This window comes from Amblyomma americanum, chromosome 1 (genome assembly GCF_052857255.1).
Source record: "Amblyomma americanum isolate KBUSLIRL-KWMA chromosome 1, ASM5285725v1, whole genome shotgun sequence".
Classification (NCBI taxonomy): Eukaryota; Metazoa; Arthropoda; class Arachnida; order Ixodida; family Ixodidae; genus Amblyomma; species Amblyomma americanum.
This window is the reverse complement of record NC_135497.1, coordinates 175830309-175852789: the sequence shown is the minus strand read 5'-3', so window position 1 is coordinate 175852789 and position 22481 is coordinate 175830309. Positions and strand designations below refer to the sequence as shown.

Sequence of the window (22481 nt, the reverse complement as noted above, 5' to 3'; positions counted from 1 at the left end):
GGCCTGCGGAAAGGGGACTATGGGCTGCTACTACACCCTGGTGAAAGGGGAAGGGAAAGGAAAAGAAGAGAAGGGAAGGGAAGGAATAGGTCGAATGCAAATGGAAGGTGTGGATGTCACAATACAATCATGCGTTCGCTCTCACACTGGCTGACAGTAGTCGTTTGCGGAGATCCTAATGCATTTCAGTTACCGCTTGAGTGGTGATGCCCCAGGATAAGGAAGAATTAATTTATGCTACACTACTGAAGGACTGAACTGCTATTCGAGGGTTAGCGAAGCACAATACAAAAACCGCACGCTCAGTCAAGTGCTGTGTATGTTGCTACATGAAATTCACTTCCGTATTCGTTTCCTGTTTGGTTTTCACTGAGGCAGTCGCAGCGGTTTGATGACAAAATCTTCGAAATTCCAGCCTGCACCCTTCCAATAGAACCGACACGCGCGGGTCCCACACTTCTGAGTGCTCTGCTAGCATTAATTAAAATTCTACAGCAACTGACGCTTTTGAAAAGAGGCCGTCGCAGTCTCTTTTGCTTTGGCTACATGTGACCCGCTTTTACTTACTGTAAAAGAAGCTGTCTGCCTGACGAATTTGGACCATGTGGTCAGCACTCTGTTATGGCAGCAAATTCAGAGTGGAGATGTCACAGTGTGACACGAAACATGTTCAACAGTTCAAAATTAAAGCCTAAAAAGCAGTTTCCGTCACAAACTGCCGGTGCTTTTAATTTACGTGAGCACGTAGGATTGATGTTTCGGGCCTTGAACTTCATTTTATCGTCACACAATTCGTATTTAACGGTCCCTTCAGGAGCACTGGTCACGAAAGCCCTGCTTTCCCTTTTAGCGAAATATATCTCTCTGGCATCAGCGCTGGAAGTTCATAAAGGCTTTTAAAATATCGCTGACTGCGAAAGCACAAAAAAGTTACGCCATCGTTCATTGCTTTCTGACGCAAGCCCTTTTCTCGGCTTTTTCACAATTCAACGGATCCCACCTCTCTCACCAGGGAGCAGGCATTTAAACAATAAGAGCTGTGTACGCAGCGCAAAAAGAGAGAGTTAGAGAGAGAAAGAGGAAGACGGGAAGAAGACAGAAGGAGAGGAGGTAAAAGAAGCGCTTTCGTGGTTTTGGTTTCTTCTGTCTTCTGTTTTTTTCTTCTGTTTTTTCGCTGTTTATTAGAATTAATCAGTATTAGATGGCCCAACGCACTTTTCCATTGGACATAATTACCTGAGTTTCTAAGTCACATAAAATATACCGCTTTAATTTGCATGCTCTGCGAAGCTCTCACACATAGTACCCACACGAAAAGGAACGTGTGTCAACTAAAGTTCTTTAGGTCCACTGGAAACATTTCAGGAAGCAGGATTGTTAGGCGCATTTTTCTGTCATTCAGGCATAAATGCCTTCCATATGCTCAGGTAAGGATTCGCGGGAAATTTGCAGACTTCTCACAAAAACATAACACGACCGTTTGATAGAGCGGCTGTGCCGCGAATAAAAATAGAACCTCTGTTTTCACTTAATGGTCACTAGATCCAATACTCGCCGGATATCCAATACCAAGACCACTATAAGCAGTACGATGATTTTCTTCTCCTGAAAACGATATAATGCACGGCTCTCTCTCTCTCAGCAGACGGACTTCAAAGACACCGCGACCGCATCAGCGACCAATAAGATATTTTCCTATGTCGGCGTCCACCGAGTTCACCTCAAGTGCTCCCACATAACATAGTTTCAGAGTTTCGGCTTGCGTAATTTAGATCGGTAATCAAACATGCGCTACTTCAAAGGGGATGTTTCTAAAAGAAGGAAAAATAAAGCGCGTCCGCGCGCCCAACCGCTCGCTGGCACGCGACGTACGAAAAGCGGGCAAAGAAAGCCTCCGAGGAAAAGTCAGCGAGCTGTAAAACAGTGCGCGAAGTATTGCTGAGATTGCCCAAGCTGTCTCAGGCGCACAAAAGGCGGCCCGCGGCGTGCTGTATAGCGGCGCGAAGCTGCCAGGAAAAGACAGATACATACGAAGATGAGAAAGAACATTTTCACGGGTTCAACCTTTTCCGCAATCGTGTCCCGGGACACTCGGCGCTAAACTGGAAAAGGCTTTCAACTCGACACCATCTCAAAAGGGGAGGAAGCTGGGCGGGCTTCTTGGAAGCTTCGCAGCGCCGCTCACCGCCGGCCTTGCCGCCGAATGCTGCTCCGTGCGGTTCGATGCGCCCCTGGGTCCTCGTCCCGTGCTCGGTCACAGCCAGGCGTCAATCCGAGCGCCCTCCCGGTCGGGCTTTCCGACTCCTTCTCCTCCTTGCCCACCGCAGAGACCCGTATAGAGCGTTTTCTGCGCGCTTCTTTTCGGGCGCATTTGTTTCAAGCGTCGTTTGTTACAAACTTTGCGTCGCCCACGCCTGCAGCGAAGAGAGAAAGCGCGGGCGGGGTCCCTTTGTGAGTGTCCCAGGCGCGGCGGCGCTTCCGTGGCTCCAGCGAAACAAGCGCGTTCCATTTCCCCTCGCCGCGGCACGTGGCTTTCTCTCTTCCTCTGCCGTCGTCGCCGCAATGTTCGCCGTTCGTCTGGAAGAGACACTTGCCTTTTGTAAAGACACTCCTCTGAAGGACAAGCGGAGGACAGAAGACGACGCGGGCCGGGTCAGGCTTAGCCCGCCAGCGCCTGGCTGAGAGTCGCCACGCGCATACGCGCTTTTTTTTCCCCGTTTTCATTTCTCAGTTGTTGGAAAGGAACTGAGCGCACTAGCAGGGAAGACAAATAGTGGTGAGAGAAGAAAAATAAGTAGCTATTAAATAAACCTAAGGTGACGATATTGTAAGCTACTTTCCCTCCTTCCTTGTTTTTCTTAGCACACAAGAACAATAAAGAACGAGAAATGAAGCTGGTCTTTTCTCATGCTCTCTATCCCCGCAATTGCTACCATTACCATCTAGTGCGGCCGTAGATAATCGAAAAACTAAAATAGGCGTCACTAGTGCTTATAAAAGAAAAATACCATGAAAGAGAATGGCAGCACAACCAGGAGCGTGGTTGGAAGAGGGCGATGGCATTCTTCCAGAAATATGAAGTGAAGAGTACCCTGGAAACTATACGCTACAGTGCGTCACTAAAGCTCAGAAACCGACGGTCGGCGCGGTGCATCCAAAGTCGAGTCTAGATTACAACACATCCGCTCGGCTCTACATCGGCCTTGCTTTTCACACAGGCATAGCGGCTCAAACTGCGCTGCTAACTGCCTCGGGCGCTTTATTTCGACTTCGTAATGCGGCCCCTTCAGATTCTCGGTTGTGCCTTCTCTTTCCTCTCAGGATTTGTCGGGCATATATGTTTCCGCAGAAGGGATCGCCTTTACACGAACATTTAAAATCGGACTGCTCGAACAAGACACTTAAGATATTTTCAACTGCAACGACGTCGCAAGGTGTTCCAGTGTGAATGAAACGAGATTATAAATCAAGACTGCCAGTTTTAATCCCTGTCGTTCTGAAGCGATGAGCATTTCAGCGTCGCCGTAGTTTGTAAACGATAACGTATATTTCTGCCTGCAGCAAAACGCAGGACAGTTTTGCAGCAGCTAAACGCATTTTGGGCAAGGTGCCACCGGAGGACAAAAGAAAAACCTAGGTTCCAAATTGCCCTGTTGTCACCTTTGTTACGCTATTTCATGTACGAGAGCCTCCAGTTGTCTAAAAACAGGGCACGTGATAAAGCAAAATAAAATCAACTTCCTGACCGAGCTGTTATCGGGCCGCTGCGGTGGCTCAGTTGTTATGGCGCTCAGCTACTGACCCGAAGGACGCGAGTTCGACCCCGGGCGCGCGCATTCGAATTTCGATGGAGGCGAAATTATAGACTCCCGTGTAATGTGCGATGTCAGTGCACGTTAATGAACCCCAGGTGGTCGAAATTTCCGGAGCCCTTCACTACGGCGTCTCTCATAGGCTGAGTCGCTTTCGGACGTTAAACCCTCATAAACGAAGCTATTATCGACTTTCCGGAGAATATCTTTTGGTGGAAGTAACGAAGATTTTCATGTACTTTTTTTCTTAACCTATTGCAAAAGAAAAGCGTAAAACAGGCGTGGGGGGAAATTCCTCGTAGTATTATCGGCAAGCCAGGCCTGCAAGAATGCACTACTTGCATATGGGGGCGGCATGGTGAAAGACCTCTGCAAGCACGATGAATAATCATTTTAAATTCACATACACATCGTTCAGGGGGTAGTGTACATTATTTGGGGAGTATATAGCACCAATAACTTCATTCACTACGTGCACTTCATTCATAGTTGTGCCACTTCGTTCAAGATGAAATACAGACCACTTGTAGTGCCGTGCCCTATTCACCATTCCTCTATTGCGTTTATGGAGCGAAAGCTCCTCTTCTCGCATCCAAGGCTAAATGTCAAGTGACGCTTGGATTTGACCTCTAACTGGAAACTCGCCGCAGGTGTGGTGGTGACGTAATACCAGACGACTTGCCGCAGCTGTTACCGCTTGTTCCGACCCTATGTCGACCGCCGCTCCTATCGCTCGCTGCTCGCTCTCACCAGCTGTGTCACGTAACTATCCACGTGATTCGCTCTTGCTGAATGAAAGCCAGCAATCGTCTCCTAAACACCGCAGAGGCACGGATCCAGAACCGGTCACCGAGACGAGTTCTTCGGCTGAGCATTGCAGGCGCCGGACTGCTTCAAGCAATCCCTCCTACAGAAGCGTCACGAAGCCGCGTTGGCTAGAGACAAGTCGCGAAAGCGGGGTCGTCAAGTTGATGAAACTGACGAAGAACGGAAGGTACGTCGGGAGAAGCAGCGACACAGGCTACAAGAGCATCTCAAATGGAAAACGGCAGCGGATGCTGCTAACATCTCTGCGTCGACATCCGCCACTGTTTCGGTTTCCTTTCACTCCGCATAACCTGGCTTAGCCGAGTTGAACCACGCCCATTTTTTGCTGGTATGAAGCCAGGCCAACTAGCTCAAAATTAGACGCTAAACTAATGCCAATGTTTGTATAACGCCCCGGACGCACCGACGCTATTCTTCGCTTACATTGAAAGGCAATGCACAGAGTGTTACTTGCAAAGCGGTCCTGCCTAAGCAAAGCGTAGGCGCTACAACGTCCGGTTTTCTCTTGGCACACGTTATTCTGGCGTATTCGCGAAAAGAGAGAGGGAGAGAGAGAAATGTAGCAGAGGAAAGGCAGGGACGTTAACCAAAAGAACGTTCTAGTTGGCTACCCAGCACTGGAGGAGAGGGATGAGGGGGGCGTAAAAGAACAGGAAGTAGAGCAATGTGGTCTGCATCTAGCACAACAAACAATGACAAGCGCACTGAAAGTCGCAAGCCGCCGCAGCAGTAGCCTGCACACCTTGAGGGCTGCCGAACAATGCGACCTGAGTAGAACAGATCTACAGTCCTCTATCACTGATACGAGGCAGACAGGCAGCGCAGATGTTCTAGTGTGTGGAAAGGCTGCTTGCCTTTGCGGCGGATAGTGTTGATGACAACGTAACACATCCCGACTTCTCCTCGGAACTATGAAGCTGGAGGATGCGTTGTGGCCAGCTATTGAACAGCTGCAAGCACTGGATTCACCAAATCCAGCATTTGCAGTGCATTCTGTGCAGCTGGCATGTGCAAGCTGGAAAGGAGCACATGCATGGCATTCACGATTGGCTTTAGCATTGCAATCAATTGCTCGTCTGCGACTTGGGCCGGTTCCTGACCTACTACCCTACCAGCAGTAGGCTCAACACACTGGGTGGGCGGTGGCTGTTCTATCACTGAGGTTGTGTACTGCATCGGGAGCAATGACCAAGTCACCTGCCGGTCCCCGTCTTGGACCGGAGTTGGGCCCTGTACTTGATTAGCAATAGGCTCAGGACTCTAGGTTCTAAATACCTGCTTGGACACTGCGGATGTGTGCAGCTCAGGCAGGGATGGCCAAGACCCGTATGGGACAACCGTCCCTACCTCGCCAGTCATATTGCTCCCAATCCTGAAAGTAGTATGCGGAGGGGGAGGAGAAGCTGCGGAAATTCTTGGACGATCCTTTCCAACACTCACTACACATTTAAAAGGCCTGTGACGAGAATGACTACGTCTTCGCACATTAACGGCGGCTTCTCTGTGCGTGGAATTGTCTCTTGCCATTTGTTTGAGTATCGCTCTTTCCCTTTTCAGGCGAAGACCATCGTTTGAGGCAGCGTCATGAGGGTGGCGGCAGTTGGCACACTAAGGACTGTTTCCCAGCAAGCGTCGCTGCTGTGTGGCTGAGTACACCATGGGCACATGATGGGGAAATTGCACACACTACTCACGTGTCCTATGTTCATGCATTTCCGGCGCTGAAGAGGATTCGGGGCGAAAGGCCTAACTGCATGCCGAAAGTGCCCAACCTTCAGGTACGTTGGAATGCAGTCCCCTTGGAAGGTCAACTTAACGCACTTTGTCCTCCCAAGGCGCTGAGCTTGCAGTATGGCTACACCGTCGGCAGCTGGTTGAATCAAAATGGGCAGATCGGAGTCGCGGATGGCTACGTCGACGTCGTAAATCACGCCTGCCGTAGTGCCACTGCCTAGACGGACATGGGAACGAACGCCGATGCCGCCGAGAGTTTTGATGGTGCTCAAACTTTCAAGCGCGTTCCGGTCCATGACATCAATGGCGACGACATTCCTAAAACGATTCACCCTCACATCTTTAACTGCTCCCGGGACGCGGGCCTCTTGGAACGCAGGCGTGGCTTGCCTGCTGATGCGGTTGAGAGTGTCGGTGGGAGTCTCTGGCACAAAGAGGACAGTGTGTGCCGATGCTCCTCGTTTCGTAATGATCGTGGACGTACTCGACGACGACGAGTCCTCACCTTTGCACAGTCTTCGTTTGGCCTTCTTGCTTACGACTCTGATGAAACCGTCTTCAGTCGAAGAGTCATCACTGGTGGCCGAGCACAATACGGTGGTCTGGATGCTTCCGTCATTCGGGAGGCCAAGACGTTTCCTCTGGGCGGCAGCGGCTGACCCACAAGACTGAAGTCCATCAGCGTCCACATCCATCACCATCACCAAAAAAGAAACTGTGGTTTCATTCCACGAAAACATGTAATGGTAAGTCTGTATTTTTACTCAAATTTTCTTTATATTTCACTAAACTAAGGTGTTCGCAAGTGCCTAGAAAGAAAGCAGGGAGGGACGGCTCTTAAGGATACTGTAAATATTCGGTAAAGTTTCTGATACTTTCGAAAGAAAGGCCCTTGCTCCACTTGTTTCGGGGGAACACTAATTAAAAGTTTCGGCCAGTAATTTAGGCTGGAATTTCTACTTCATAGTCACACGAGTTGCTGTTTTTATTCGACACACCGTGTTTTACTTCCGTTTACACTGCTTGAACAAGCGGTCTTCGCAATCTCTTTTGAAGCGCTGTCACATGTTTAGCGTTTCCAGTTGATGTCGCGGACTTTCCTTGTGCCATTGTTTTGGCATCATTTCTGTGTGCGTGCGCGGGCGCGCGTCTGAACTTTTCATTTCGTGTAACTCGCAAAAGGCGAATAGTCGGCACCTTCAGAACAGAGTTGAGAGGAGAAAAAGGCGTAAAGATTAAGCATGCTTCCTACAAAAACGAAATCATCGTATCGGTATGTAATACGATTACTGTGACATGGAAGTGGTTATTTAGCTGAAAGAGCTTCTGTTAATAATCTTCGCGTGCAACGATACCCATACAACATCGTACCTGATCTGCATCAAGCGCCACTTAGAAGTATTCAGAATAATTTACCCCCCCCCCTTCCCCCCCATACTGTATGAAGGTTCGAAACTATCACACACTGCCTTCCTCTGTAATGGCGGCAGCATAAATGACGGAATTCAGTGCGCGGGATGGTATTCGGAGTAGAAAAATATAAGATAGAGTCCTATTAAAGATATTCGAAGTACGGTCCCTGATTGTGACTTGTGTTCTTATTTGTATTTATTTTTTCTTTTCAACTTGGCGAAGTTTTGTTACGAATGCGTGTTAGCGTTTTCATGCGCCGTTTTCATATTTTCTAGGTTTGCACCGTATTTCTTCGAGCTTTCTCACCTTGTTTCACGGCTAAGAGCACCGAAGGAATCAAAATTCCCCAGACCATATCAGCAAAGCCATTCACACTGCCATATGGGCGTTCATAATATAAAATTGCATGGTGCACGCAACATTCGGCCTATACCGTTACACGGTGCCCGCACGGAATTTGATGAGAGTGCTATCATGCTCATCCCACTCCTGGTCAGATATGTGGGGTAAGCCAGGCCTCCTGTTGTGCAGACGGGATCCGTTCTGCAGCTTCAGTCTTCGTTGTTAAGCGGTGGTCAGCGAAGAGATGTTTCCACAAGGCAATTATAACAGCCGGTGTTTCCACAAGGCAATTATAAGAGGTCGGTGTGGGACAGACCCAGTCGTTACGCCTACTGTCCAGCAGTTCCAGTTGTCTCCAGCACAGAGCGGCGGAACAACCATACTGCGACTCCGTCCCAGAGCCTGCGCATGTTTTTCTCTAAGATGAGGCGAACATGCAGGTTTCCGCTAATATTATTCTGTATTTAGCGTTTAAAATGCTCCAAAGCACTTAACAAGAAAACCTCTTTGAATTGTACAAGATGGCCCTTCTCATGCACCTCGACGTCTTAGACATTTGGTGAGGACAAATATGCAGCCGTTACACAGAAAGCTGACCGGAAGTTCAGAAACTTCTCAGGCAATGTGCGATGCAGGCAGTATATTATTGAGAGAGGGTGTACTTTGCACATACAATGTGTGGCGCGCACTGCAATGTAGTTCATATATTCACGAGCGCTTAGCGGTCGCGCGACGCTTATCTGATTTTCTCGCCAGGAAAGATGCACGTTTCATCACGAGTGTCTGCGAGTTAACTTAATCTGCAGGGTCAGCGACCCACTAAATGCTACATTGCGAAGTACCATTAATAATGGCTACACCCAGCCTGCTGTTGGGCCATTTACGGCAAATTCGCAAGACCCGGCCGCGGCACCAGTGACCCCTTAAACCGTGCCGGTCATGACGCCAAATCAAATTAGTGAGCCTTAATGAGAAACGAGAGAGGGCCGTCGTTTGGAGATTCGAATGCTGCAGATGGGAGTGGATTGCGAGGCAACAACAGGCAGCGAGCTCATTTTTTAAATAACCAACCTTCCAGACTCCCGGTTCGTCTCGTCCAAAGAAATGTTGCCAGGCGGACCTCCAGCAAGAGCAGGTTGTGCCGTTAAGGAAAGCCAACAGTGACAGAAAGCAACTTGAAAGGTACAGAGCCTGATTATTCGAGCGGGATGATGCCATCAAGGTGAAGACCGTGTGTGTGACGCCTTAGTCAACGGAAAATGTTGGCAGGCCTCAATCCCGACTTTGTGAGCCAGAAGCAGATGGGTCACGCAGCGAACGAGCGTGAAAGAACATTGCATCGATGAGAAATATAAAACACCTACCGGTACAGTAGGATCCGTATGTTCCTTTTAAACAATACAGCAACCTATTTTTATGCACTAAGAGACGGGTATGTTATCGAGAAAATTTGTATTTTGTCCTCTGGCCCAACCAAAAACGAAATTCAGCAATCAACGTAATCTTTGAGGCAGTGTTCAGTGTGCACTACTGTAACGCAAACAAGAAGAACAAGCAAATAAATGAAAATAAAATCAACAACCGCAGCAGGGTGAGGAAGTTTTAGTGAACAAGCATTTTCAAATCACTTCGCTTCTTTAAAGTTCTTTAAATGCGTGTTCATCGGTCTCAAAACTTGCTCCTGACTGACCAGTGCATACACTATACCTAGGAAAACTCCGGCCATCCCGCGGAAAATTCTGCGACATCTACCCCGATAGTACTCATAAACTATGGGATAGTACATGCACTCAACCCACTCTCTCCGAATTCCTGTCCCGTAAGCCAGGAAACAATCACCCAATTTTATGGCCAAACTGCCTCCATACAGCGCCTTACCTTCATCGCACAGAAAACGATGTTACTCGACTACTAGAAAAGCCACCGACACCTTGGAATCAGTTGGAGCACGACGCCGCAGAGGATACGGTCATGAACATGCCCTTTGCAATGTAGGTCAGTTACTTTCCGCACGCTGCGTGCGTACGCACTAGTGATCCGTTCTTTCTCGCGGTGTCGTGCCCCCCAGACACGAGTGATTTTTGCCGTCGTCTATTATGTTATGTATGTTGGTCCTCGCTCAATGCGTGTTCTGTATACTTACGGCTTGTCGTGTCTGGTGATGTGGAACTCAATCCCGGACCCGACGAAAATGGCGCAGGTGTCTCACTTGAAACAATTGCTGAGGCAATAGCCCGATTAGAAGTCGCACAAAATTCCGTGCTCTCAGAACTTACACTTATCCGCTCAGCTCAGACAAACATCGAGAACATTGTGAGCAGCCTTTCTTTGCGGGTAGACGCATTGGAAAAAGCAGAAAATCAGAGGTCAAGCAATGTAAACTCAGATTGTGTGCAAAAACTGACAGCGCAAGTTAAACGGTTGAACGACAAACGCGATGACGCGGAAAACCGTCTTCGCCGATCAAACCTGCTGTTCTTTGGAATTCCCGATGCCAGTGACGAAGCATGGACACGGTCTGAATCGCATGTAATCTCTGTCTGCTCAAAGGAACTAGACATAACTATCAGTGAGAATGCGATTGAACGCGCTCACAAACTTGGCCGTTTCAAACCCGGAAAGAACCGCCCCATCATTGCCGCATTTGCTAACTTTAAAGATAAGACAAATATTTTGTCCGCTACCCCAAAGCTAAAAAATTCAGCCTACTCAATTCGAGAAGACTACTCAGCACGTGTCCGATTAGCCCGTCAAAAGCTATACAATTTTGCTCAGGAGCATGGTGGAAAGTACAAGATCCGCTTAGATAAACTTGTCATGAACGAAAAGCAGTTTTTCTACGATGCCGAGTCTGATTCCGTTTTAGAGACCAGGACATAGCGGTTATCGCCGGCGGCCACGCCTGCGCTTTCCCCTCGTCCTCCTTATTCAAAAGGTCGGAATAGAAAACCTGCTTATAAGACCATGGCAGTTATGCTCGCAAACATCCGCAGTTATTTATCAAAAAGAGAAGGCATAGAATCCCTCTTGCATGATAACAACACCGACATCGCCATTTTTACTGAATCATGGCTAAGTTCCGACATCGAAAACCGCGAGCTACTTCATGATGACAAAGTGTTCACCATTCATAGGCTTGACAGGGAGGGGCGCAGGGGAGGTGGAGTGCTTGTTTTTATAAAATCTAGTATACCCTCATTTCCTGTCAAACTTAATTGTAGTCACGAAATAATGTGTGTCCGAATATCCCTACCGTCAATTACAGTCATTATTACTGCTTGCTACCGCGCGCCTGATTGTGATCGCTCTTTTATTGACGAGCTTAACAGTGTGCTTTTGAACTTGCATTCCCTCTTTCCAAACGCTGAACACGTGGTTTGTGGAGATTTCAATTTCCCAGACATTGAATGGAATCATCTGCACGCACCTTCTCAACAGTCGAACGAATTTCTTGATATGACTCTCTCATTTAACCTTACCCAAACGGTTAAAACAGCAACCCGTGGTAAAAAAATTCTTGACCTTATCTTTGCCTCAGATCCCGAACTCATCCAGTCATTGTCATGTGTTGATTTCCTGAGTGATCATAAAATGTTGCTTTTCGATCTCTCGATTTCAATTCCCGTCAGTGAACCTTCCATAAAATACATCCGCAGTTACAAGAAAGCCGATTTCGCTAAGATCAACATCGAGCTGAGCCAGTTCTTTTCGCACTTCCGATTATCGCCATGTAGTCGAACAGTGGATGATAACTGGCTACTTTATAAAAACAAACTATTATCACTCGTTGACACGTACGTTCCCCTCATTCGTATACGTGGTGATGCTCGAAGACCGTGGTATACTAGCGCGCTAAGAAGACTATCACAAAGAAAAAAACGCCTTTACCGTGAGGCAAAAAATTCGAATTTTCCTTCAAAATGGAAAAAATACTTTGCATGTCTTCACCAATATATAGGTTTGTTACGGAGCACTAAAAAAAGTTCTTCCACCAGGACCTGATGAATATTATTCACACAAACCCGAAGAAGTTTTGGACCTTACTGACACCAAGCACCAGTCGTTCACAAAGCATCACCTTAGTCAACCAAGATGGATCATCTGTTCCCACTCAACACCGTTCAGACGTCATGAATTCATATTTTTCGTCAGTTTTCACCCACGAACCTCCCTTGAACATACCAACATTTCCAGACTCAAATTTTTCTCAGATGCCCCCAGTTTGCATTACAACAGATGGTATTACAAAATTAATTGACAATCTTAAAACATCGAGCGCACCTGGGCCTGATGGAATACCCGCGAAATTACTTAAAAGTACCAAGGACATTTCCAGTCAATTCCTGAAAGTGATCTTTGAACAGTCTATATCAACGGGTGAACTACCTAAAGATTGGAAAATAAGTAAAGTTGTGCCGGTGTTTAAGGCTGGTAACCGATCAGACTTATCCAATTATCGCCCCATTTCCTTGACATGCATTGCCTGTAAACTTCTCGAACACATAATATACTCACAAGTCGCATCGCATCTCGATCATAACTCTTTCTTTTTCACTAAACAGCATGGTTTCCGCTCTGGTCTCTCCTGCGAAACTCAGCTTTTTGAATTGACTACTGATCTTCACTTAAATCTGGACTCTTCATTCCAAACTGACATCATTTTTTTAGACTTTTCTAAGGCTTTCGATCGCGTACCCCACCATCGCCTCATGTCTAAACTTTCCGGTCTGTCTATTGACCCTCTAATTGTAGCATGGATACACTGTTTTCTAATAGATCGTTCTCAGTACACGGTAATAGACAACCATTGTTCAGGTCCTACTAAAGTGTTGTCTGGTGTACCACAAGGTTCGGTCCTTGGCCCTCTTCTTTTCCTCACCTTCATTAATGATCTTCCCTCTGGTATTTCTTCCACAATTCGCCTCTTTGCAGATGATTGCATTCTTTATCGCCGCATTGCTACTAACAGGGACCAATTATTACTCCAGAACGACTTGAACGTAATTGAACATAATTGAGTGGCTTATGTCGCTAAACATTTCAAAATGCCAATACATGCAAGTATCTCGCAAACATTCCAGCCTCACTTACGCTTATTCATTGCTTTCAAACACATTAACAAACGTGCAATCCTACCGATACCTCGGAGTCATCATTTCCAGCAATTTAACCTGGTCCGAACGCATCTTGAAATTAGCGGCCAATTCATCCAAATCACTCGGCTTCATCAGACGATCGTTATACTTGGCTCCTCCTTCTGTCCGTAAATTGGCATATGAAACCTTCATCCGTAGTAAACTTGAATATGCATCTTCTATATGGAACCCTCATCAGGTGTACTTAATTAACACCCTAGAAGCTATTCAGAACCGCGCAGCACGTTACATAACCTCAAATTATGACAGATACTACAGCATCACCAGGATTAAATGAACACTCAATCTGCTACCACTTGAGAACCGTCGAAAAATCTCACGACTTTGCCTTCTTCATAAATTGTATTACAACTTTCCTTACCTCCGTGACTCATTACTCCTACCTCCCATCCGAACATCGCGTCGCCTCTTCAATTCCCTGAGTGTTCAGCGTTTACATGGTTCTACAATAGCCTTCAATAAATCATTTCTACCTACAGCAATAAAAAATTGGAACAGTTACCAGATCACATCGTAAACAAGCGTGACGCTAGTAAATTTAGAGACGCACTAATCGAACATTACATCAAATGAAAAAAACAACCTCATGCTTTGATTTTTACCATTTATTTTTTCTTGTTACTATTCCCTATTTAGCCTATCCGCCACCATGTATTGATTAGAACTGCATTTTAACATTTCACAGTGTATTCCAGATCCTTTTTGCATTGTGTTGTATTTTACTGTATTAACATTGTTATTCTCTTTACTTTGTATTTCAACTGTCCCCCCCCCCCCCCCTTATGTAATGCCCGAAAGGGCCTTTAAGGGTACAATGAATGAATGAATGAATGAATTACGAATTGGTGTAAGATTAAAGACGACTTATCTCTTTGTACTCAACTATATTTTATCAATATGAATGTCAAAGAGGCATGCATAAAGCAGGAGATGACGGCTCCATCAGGAGCCGTAGGCCGGTCTGATTCGAGGCAAGAACGGAACGGTTCCGGGGAGTGCGTATAGCTGCAGGGCTTGATAGTGATTCATCTTCGGGAAACAACAACGCTACACGAACACCAATTCGCTCAACTTTCATCTTAGTTTATAGTAATTCGTTGAGTCCATGCTCATACTCATAGAAGCCGCAAGCCTGACAGCGGTGGAAATTTAGGGCACGCCAACATTGGCAAAATATAATAAAATCTATCTCGAGCATCGACAGCAGTGTGTTCGAACAGGTGAGCCCAACTCTGACCCGAAACTTATTGCACAAGGCGCTCCTTAAGGCAGCATTGTCGAACCTTGTATTTTTCAATATCTATATTAATTATCTTGTTAATACCTATACTGAAGCCGAATGTATATTATACGCCGATTATGCTAGAATATTTTTTCTCATTCAGACTGCGGGAACATCAGCAGTATAGCAAGCTATGGTCTTGCGAAATTTTGCGAATGGAGGAAACATCAGTTAGGAGGAAGCACCAATGAAACTAAGGCCATACTCTTTAGATCAAAACTAAAACAAGCAAATTTAAATGAAGATAGCATGTGCGGTAGGAAAAAAAATGAAATGGTAAGTAGCACTGAAATTATCGAGAATTGTTCGCGCTCCATCGATATGTAGAACCCTACTACCATTTGTCATAAAGGAGCCTATCAACAATTTTTTTTTACTATCACTTCTGTTATTGCTTTCTAGTTTGGGGCTCTATCTTTGGTGGGTTCTATCCCCTGCGAACTATCAGTATGCAAACAGCTGTCTATCTTCTTTCCCAGAAATGCTCGTCCTGCGCATGACATCATGTTGAGTACACTGACCCCGTAAAATATCTGGGAGTCTACTTCGATTCAGACTTAGCGTGAAACAAACACGTCTTATATCTGCATATGACTTCTCCTAATTGTTTGCATAACTTACCGTCTGCGGTCGTTTGTTCCTCTACGAGTAAAAAATAAATGCTCCTGCACTCTTTAGCCTACTCTGTCGCACGAAATGGCGTAGCCTGTTTCTTAAACTGTTCGTTGTTTTGGAAAGCTAAAATTAATGGGCTACTTACGAACATTCTTAAAAATATTGCGTATAATACCAATGCCCCTGCGTATGGGACTACGTTGTTAAATAACTGAAACCTCCGGATATTTACACTGTCTTTTTCTCCTTTATTGTTCCCAAATACAATTAGGATACTGGTTACAGTCAGCGACGCAGCACAGGTAGAGCATTATGTAGTACCAATACAGATTTGCAATACCTTCAATAAGAACACGTTACAGAAAAAGTCTAAGAAAGTACGGCATTCTCGAGACCTTTGATGACCTTCCTAAAACAGTAATAAAACAAAGAGTGTGATCCGGAGCAAAAAAGAGCCTTAATTGATCTTAAAATATAATAGTGCATAGTGTTTAAGTTGAGTGCTTTATGATGTTTAGCAGCATCCGATGTAGTTCCTTTCCTCAGAGTGTATGTGAGCGACGGCATTGTTCAATGTGGGCATTCTTTCTTTCTGTCTCTCTATTTATGTTAATTCAATTGAAAGAGTATTGAACATGCATGAATCATTCATCCATTTAATATACTCTTAAAATATACTTTTTGAGCATTCAGTGTTTCTAACATTATGTGTACAACTTTATATTGCAATGAGCAAGTACATACCATTGTTTTTTTGTTTGTTCAGACTGCCCCGCTGCTGGGCTCTGTCAACCAAGCCATGTAGAGGCTTCGTCAGGCCCGGTAAGATGTCATATGTGTTCAGTGAGGGCTAATTAAGGTTTATTATTATCATTTTAAAGAGCTCGTAGAGAGATTTCCTTCGAGACTTCAGAAAAAGTGCATAAAGCACCCCTAGGCTATCGTTTGAAATTTTCTTAAAGGGCGGTATAAGCTCTTTGAGCGTGACTAAAGCAAACAGCCAGACTCAACGTCATAAATCACCTAACACATTCAAAGTTTCCACGCCAACAATCTGTAGAAAACAAAAGTGAGAACAGTGATTTTTTGTTCCAATTTTTATTTAGCCAGCCTTAGGTAGGAACCGATTCAGAAACTTTACAGTTCTCTGCTGCCAGGCTCAGCGGCATTCATTCTTCTTCGCTGCTTTTGCCACCTTCTTTTTTGGATTTTTGTTTGCCTTTTCCTTTTCCTTTGCCCTTGCCCTTGCCTCCCTTCTTCCCACTTGAACCTTCTGAGGCTTCCTTTCGATCCTTAGCACTGGGGTCATCTTCTTCTCGGCGTTGTCTGGTCAGGTGGCCATGCTTCTCATCGTCGGCCCCATCTTGAGCAAAGAAAAAGGCAATATTTATGATAAGCGAAAAGAAATCGATCGATTAAACGCGAACGCCCCCTTCCACTATCATGTTAATTTCCTAGGTGGTAAGGTTGATAGAAAACCAGTTCCTTTGCGAACAAGTGAGCTGGATATCGTTTCCCTACATTGCAAACAGCATGACGTCCTGATCACCTTAAAGCGTGAAACTTCATTGGGGAAGCATATACGCTGTTTTCTAGACAAAATAGACCTCAAACTTATATTAAAATACTCTTTTAAAAAGTGTATAAGTTGAAAGTATTATTTACATGCCTGTTGCGATGAAAGCACAATAATATAATGCAGAGCGAGTGAAATGAATATTTCTGGCAAGCAGCATTGCGTTATCCCAAAATCAATTCTTAGTTATTAAAAAAACATAATTGTTCCAATTGCTTGATCGCTCAAGAAAAAGAAAAGAAGCCACCATTTAATGAGAACACTTCCTGCTGAACCATTCCTTTTCATAAATGGAAGTGTGACGCAGAAAGCTGCAGTCAGTGAGTACCACTTTCAAACGCCTCTGGACAACGGCCCAGTTAAGCAAGCGGCGTGAGCCGGCGGCTGCATCGCGTTCTCTCGCTCCAGCGCGGCCCTCCTAGCCCGGACATCGCCCGGGCCGGCAGTTCCGGAAGTCCAAAGTTCGCCCTCTACGCGTTGGTGCCGGCGCTGTTCTCGCTTCTGCGGGGTCCTCGTGCCACCGCCGTTCCATCGTCTGGCTACGCCGCCGATTGGATTCTCGCTCGGCGGCGAACGCAACTGGGTCTTGTCGACGGCGAGCCTCGCGTGCATGAGCGCGACGAGCGTCATTTTCATTTATTTTTCATTGATTTCAAGCCGGGTAAAGCTCTGCTGGCTGGGGCACCTCTATCTTTTATTTATACTCTTTGTCTATATTTTGGGAGGACTAACAAAAGGAAAATAAAAGGGCAGCTGCTGCACCATTTTTAAGGCGAAAGCATTAAAAATAGGTTTTAAGGTGACAGCCGGTTTTTAAGGCGAAAGTCGTATATGTCCCACTACGACAAAACCCGTACTCGGTGCCGTGGTACAAAAACTAAAGAATGATTCGCGAATGCGAAATAATATGAATAGCGTTAGCTAAGTTGTTTTCCCTATGCTTTCGACAAATTTTGATGCCGGCGTGCTCATCACAGAACAGCGATTCTTTTGGTACCACCTGCATCCCTCTGCAACCACTGGTTCGCCCGCCACGGCTCTCCGAAGGTCGCCTCCATTGCGGTTTCGAGGACCAAAGGTCGTCGTTACGAATCCCTCACACATACCAGGCTTCAACTCGACTAACAACTTTGTGCGCCTTATTGTCACCACAGCGAACCATGTGCGCCAAATGGGTGGGCCACAGTTTCGTCACCGATGGCGACCCCCAAGTGGCACCAGTCTCGGCACCCGCTCATACGGCACATCTATAGCGGAACGCCAGGAGAGGGGGTAAAACGGCCGCCATGCCGGCCCGACGACTGCTCGCGCCTGGTCACGTGATGGGGGGGGGGGGGGGGGGCACATTTTGCTGACCTGAGGTTTCATGCCATGACCGGCCGCCATCTTGAAATCTCGGCCGGACAAGAAACGTTCGAATGCGAGTAGTAAGAGCTCACGCTCTTAAAAAATCCGGGAGACGTGGAGATGGCAAGAAGTGGAGAGGGAAGCAACCGCAGCATCTTCAGGGCAGGAAACAGCCGGAGAGGGCATTTAGTCTGGAGAGGTTGTCAGAGGAGTACAGGGAAATAGGACTACAGATGGTGTCGGAACAGAAAGACCGGGGGCAGCGTGCGCAGAGTGGAAAAGCACCGGTAAGGGGCAGAGCGTCGGAGGGAGCACGCTCCGGCATCAGACCACCTGCCACATGACTCAGTCGCGTCAGCGCTCACGCGATAGCAGAATTACAGGCAAGGTGAAATTTTTGGTAATTTGAGGTTTCTAAAGAAATCGAATCTTTGAAGCTTCTAGGTAAAGCATGCTAAGTAATTTTACGCTAGCATTTAAAATAGTGACGTAATCACCGATTAATACCGCAACAATAGTCGGGCTTCTTCTCAATGCGCTAAAGAAGTGCGGAGAAACTCGTGACGACGTCATTTTTGCCGAAATTTCAGACGCCCGCTGCCTTCACACACGAGCTGCCGTGCATTTTCAAACACCACCAAACAGTGCGGCGTGGGCTTCACCTTCGGCGGCGTTGGTTTTCTTCCTTGAAACAGCAGCTTCTTAGCTGGAAACGTAGCACCGTCCTACTTGACGTAATCATTGCGGCCTCTGCCTGTCGTTGCGCACTGAAAAGCCTGAACGCATTTGCTGCTTTATTCTGCGATTATGTCACAATCTGAAATCCTAGCACAAGAATACTTAGCAAGCTTTACCTGCAAGTTTCACACATTTGACCCCGTTAAACTCGTCAAATTGTAAAACCTCTTCACTCGCCCTTTAGGCGTCTCTGTGGAGTGCCTTGTCTAGCGTGTGCGTGCGATGGATTGTGATGAAACAGCGTCGACAACAGCGTCTGCTGCCAGCGAGGCGACCGCATCCACGCCAACAGGGAGACGAGGACGCCCATGAGAGTACGCTGCCGCCACCAAAGCAAGCGAGCAGAGAAATGCCACTCAACGGCTGCAGAGGCGGGCAGCACCATCGACGACTGTCGCTATAGTAGGAGCGCGGAAAGCTAGACACAAATGTTCGAAGCGTCAAGGAGACGTTGAACTCCGCAATCCAGGAGCGGATTTGAATCGACAGAAGCGCGCGGCCGACGTCGAGCTGCGGCAACGTGAAGCGGAGGCATTGCTACACAGGCGCGAGCAAAATGTTCAGGCTGGGGCGTAGTTGCCCGCGATGCATCTCTCTGAAACATTTCAACCGCGGAGCTACAATGCTTTCTCATTCATTCAAGTAGTCTTAAGTGTCTCCACCGCATTTTTTGTCTGTTATCTTGTTCTTCCAGCTGCCCGCAGAGAGAATATTGGCTGAGCTTGTTCTCACCAAGCGCTTTCGAGCTCTGGAGTCACTCGGGGCAAGAGAGAAACACGGAACCGATTTGACAGGCTTACGTAGCCGAAGGCCTTCACAGCTCCGACATCCAGCGGCGGACGGCGTTTTAATCTCTCTGTCAGCTACAGCCACCCTCCCCTTCAACCACTTACTTCACTTCCATCGCGGCCCCTGTATTCGTTACTCATTTTTCTCTCCTGACCTTGATCGGTCACGCGACGATTCGAGGTGTGCTCCGTACAACGGCTCACACCGTCAAAAAAACGTGTTCTAGTCTGTTGTTCTAGCGAACTTTGCTTCTCTAATTCCGTCTTTAGGTTCCTTCCATAAAACACATACAGTCCGTATGCGCTGGAGAGAACCTTCTCCCCGTATTGATCAGAGAGCCCATTGTCGCACGTAAATAAAAATTTGATGCTCGAACGTCTCCTAACACCCAAATATTTGTTTCTTTTTGTTCTTTTTTTGTGCTTCTGGTATCTATTTAGACCAAAATTTACGACAAATAACAAGAATTCAATAAATGTGGAGCCTTGGGCAAGTTGCTGCGACATTATCGGAACAATGCAGGGACACGCACCAGCAACTGATCACACAGATAGGGAGTTGAGTTGAGTTGAGTGGTTGTAAACTACCGGTGGGATTAGCCTTGTAGTTGCTGCCGGCAATTGCTCCACCCACACACACACAAATAGTGAGTCAGCGCCCTGTCTGTATGCTGCCTTGCTCGCACGTGTCCTTGGTCTGTTTCGATAAAGATTTGAAGGGATACTAGTGCGGTGCTGAGTAATTTCTCAACAAATTCTTTGTGTCAGGTAGTTTTCATGGCCGTCGTGGATACAACTAAGTACTTTTTGTTTGCTTTCCCGTGTTTATAAAAGCTGATAAACCCAGCTGTAATGAGACGCATCGTATTAATTTTCAATTAGACGCCGCATGTAAACTCTTATTCGTAGTGTAAACGCGCGCTATGAATAGCTCTTGAATCTATCCGCCTTCGCTTCCGCAGCTGTGGGGACAACCGCTTGAAGCGTCCATTGACATTTACTCGGTCATTAGGGCATAAGACATTGCGGACCCTTCTGGGCAAGGATGCACGTTTTCGCGCTCAAAACTCTGCCTTCAGGACCAAGTAGCACTCAATCAGGCAGCCCCACTTAGTTGGCAATGAGTAATGATTTGATTTATACTTGTGCTTTCACCGCAAGCACGAGAGCTGTATTTACTGCCATACTTATACGCACTGAATGTGCGCATGTATACATGTATGTGAACGTATACAAGCATCATCACTTCATCGTTTATAAGGGCCTGTTTTTTTTTGCGCAGTTTTTGGTGCAGTTTCTAGAGCGACGTTGACACAGCGAATGTCTGAAGAAAAAGTGTGTAAACAACCTTGCTGTGAAAGAATGGAATTCATCTATACGGAGTGGGTATTGCCGAGCTGTGCGAACCAATTTGTAAAAAGCGGGCGAATTGCACCGCGAGCACGTTTGTAGCGATAGCTACACTACGCCACCTCTTCGACCCTTCAGCGTAGCACCACTTGAGCTCCATGGCGGCGCCGTTGGTCACGTGGTTGTTCACGTGGGTCGATCACGTGGTGCGGCCGTTGGTCACGGGGTTGGTCACTAGGGTTGGTCACGTGGTGCGGAGCAGCTGCTGCTGCCGGCGGCGCGGTGCGCAACAGCTGCAACAGCTGTGTGCATGCGCCATGTCAAGTGGGACGAAGATGAAGAAGAAACGCCCAGCGAAGCGGAGCGGCGAAAGACTGACTTTTGCAATTCGACTGAGCGAGTTCCACCCAGCCAGATGTAGCTATCGCGTCACTCCACGTTTAACCAGAGCTAAACCACAGCCATTTTTCGTTACAGTTTCTTAAAGGCAGTTAAATAAGAACGCTTACTCCTAAAGGAAATATATTATTGTACGGGTGAGAGTAACGGTGCACAACGAGAGCTCTTTCATCAAATTTAAACCACGTATTGGAAAAAAAAACGTACCGTTAAAAGAAATCTTACAAGATAAGTCATCTTTATTGACACATATTTTATGTTAGGTCAAATAATTGGAGCTGCGATGCAAGTAAATTTGATTACACAATGAATCGTGCCATGGGGAAAAGCAATGTTGTTCTTTACAGGCGTGAAACACTTTCCTTTGCGGTTATCGCTAACAAAAAAAAACAGCGAATACAAAATAACCACCATCGAGCCACGAGAGCCAGAGGGCTAGTTGCGACATCGGGCTCCCTGAGTACTCACCTTCGGCTTGGCAGCTGGCCAGCGCTAGCAGGACCACGAGACCCAAGAGGACGACGGTGGACGTCTTCATTTTCGATTTCTCTGCGCCCTGTTAGTGGTGAAGAGTTTATATTAGCGCCACGGGGCTGATCACAACAGCCACGTGCTTGGCGTCCAACCGCACTTTGCGACAGCTGCGCAGCTGCGAAGGTTTAAAGCGCCACATAGCGTGACATCCTCAGACGTTTGACGAAGCAGTTTCACGCGATGCCAAACGCACGGGGCTCCGCGCGCATAAACAGTTCGCATCCCTGGCAGCTGCGGATACAGACTTAAGGCTCATTTTATTCTCAAGCCTTGGTCCAAAAATTCATTTTCCTTCACATTCGATATTTTGCGGTGATGCGGACAAATTTTTTCCGTCATTAATCATATACTTTACCTCTCAATTTGCTTTTTTTCAAGCAGTAACTACTTTAAGCGATAAATCCATGTATTTTCAGACCAAAAAGTCTCAACTGCAAGTCATAACCTCATAACCTCAGCGTAACGTGTTAACAAGATCCAAGAACTTTTCACGCCCAAAGCCCTATTCTACGTAGGACTATGGGCTACACGCAGTCGTAGAGCTGAGCAGACGAGGCACGGGACACG

The 22481-nt window shown here is 46.7% G+C and overlaps 1 long non-coding RNA gene across 1 annotated transcript; it reads right to left on the bottom strand.

The window, feature by feature from the left end:
• Positions 1–16293: 16293 nt before the first annotated feature.
• On the bottom strand, positions 16294–21919 carry LOC144093715 (uncharacterized). The gene is made up of 2 exons (XR_013306313.1): positions 21849–21919; positions 16294–16545 (listed from the first exon to the last, which is right to left on the bottom strand). It is a non-coding gene; the product is annotated as an uncharacterized LOC144093715 (long non-coding RNA).
• Between the last annotated feature and the right edge of the window lie 562 nt (positions 21920–22481).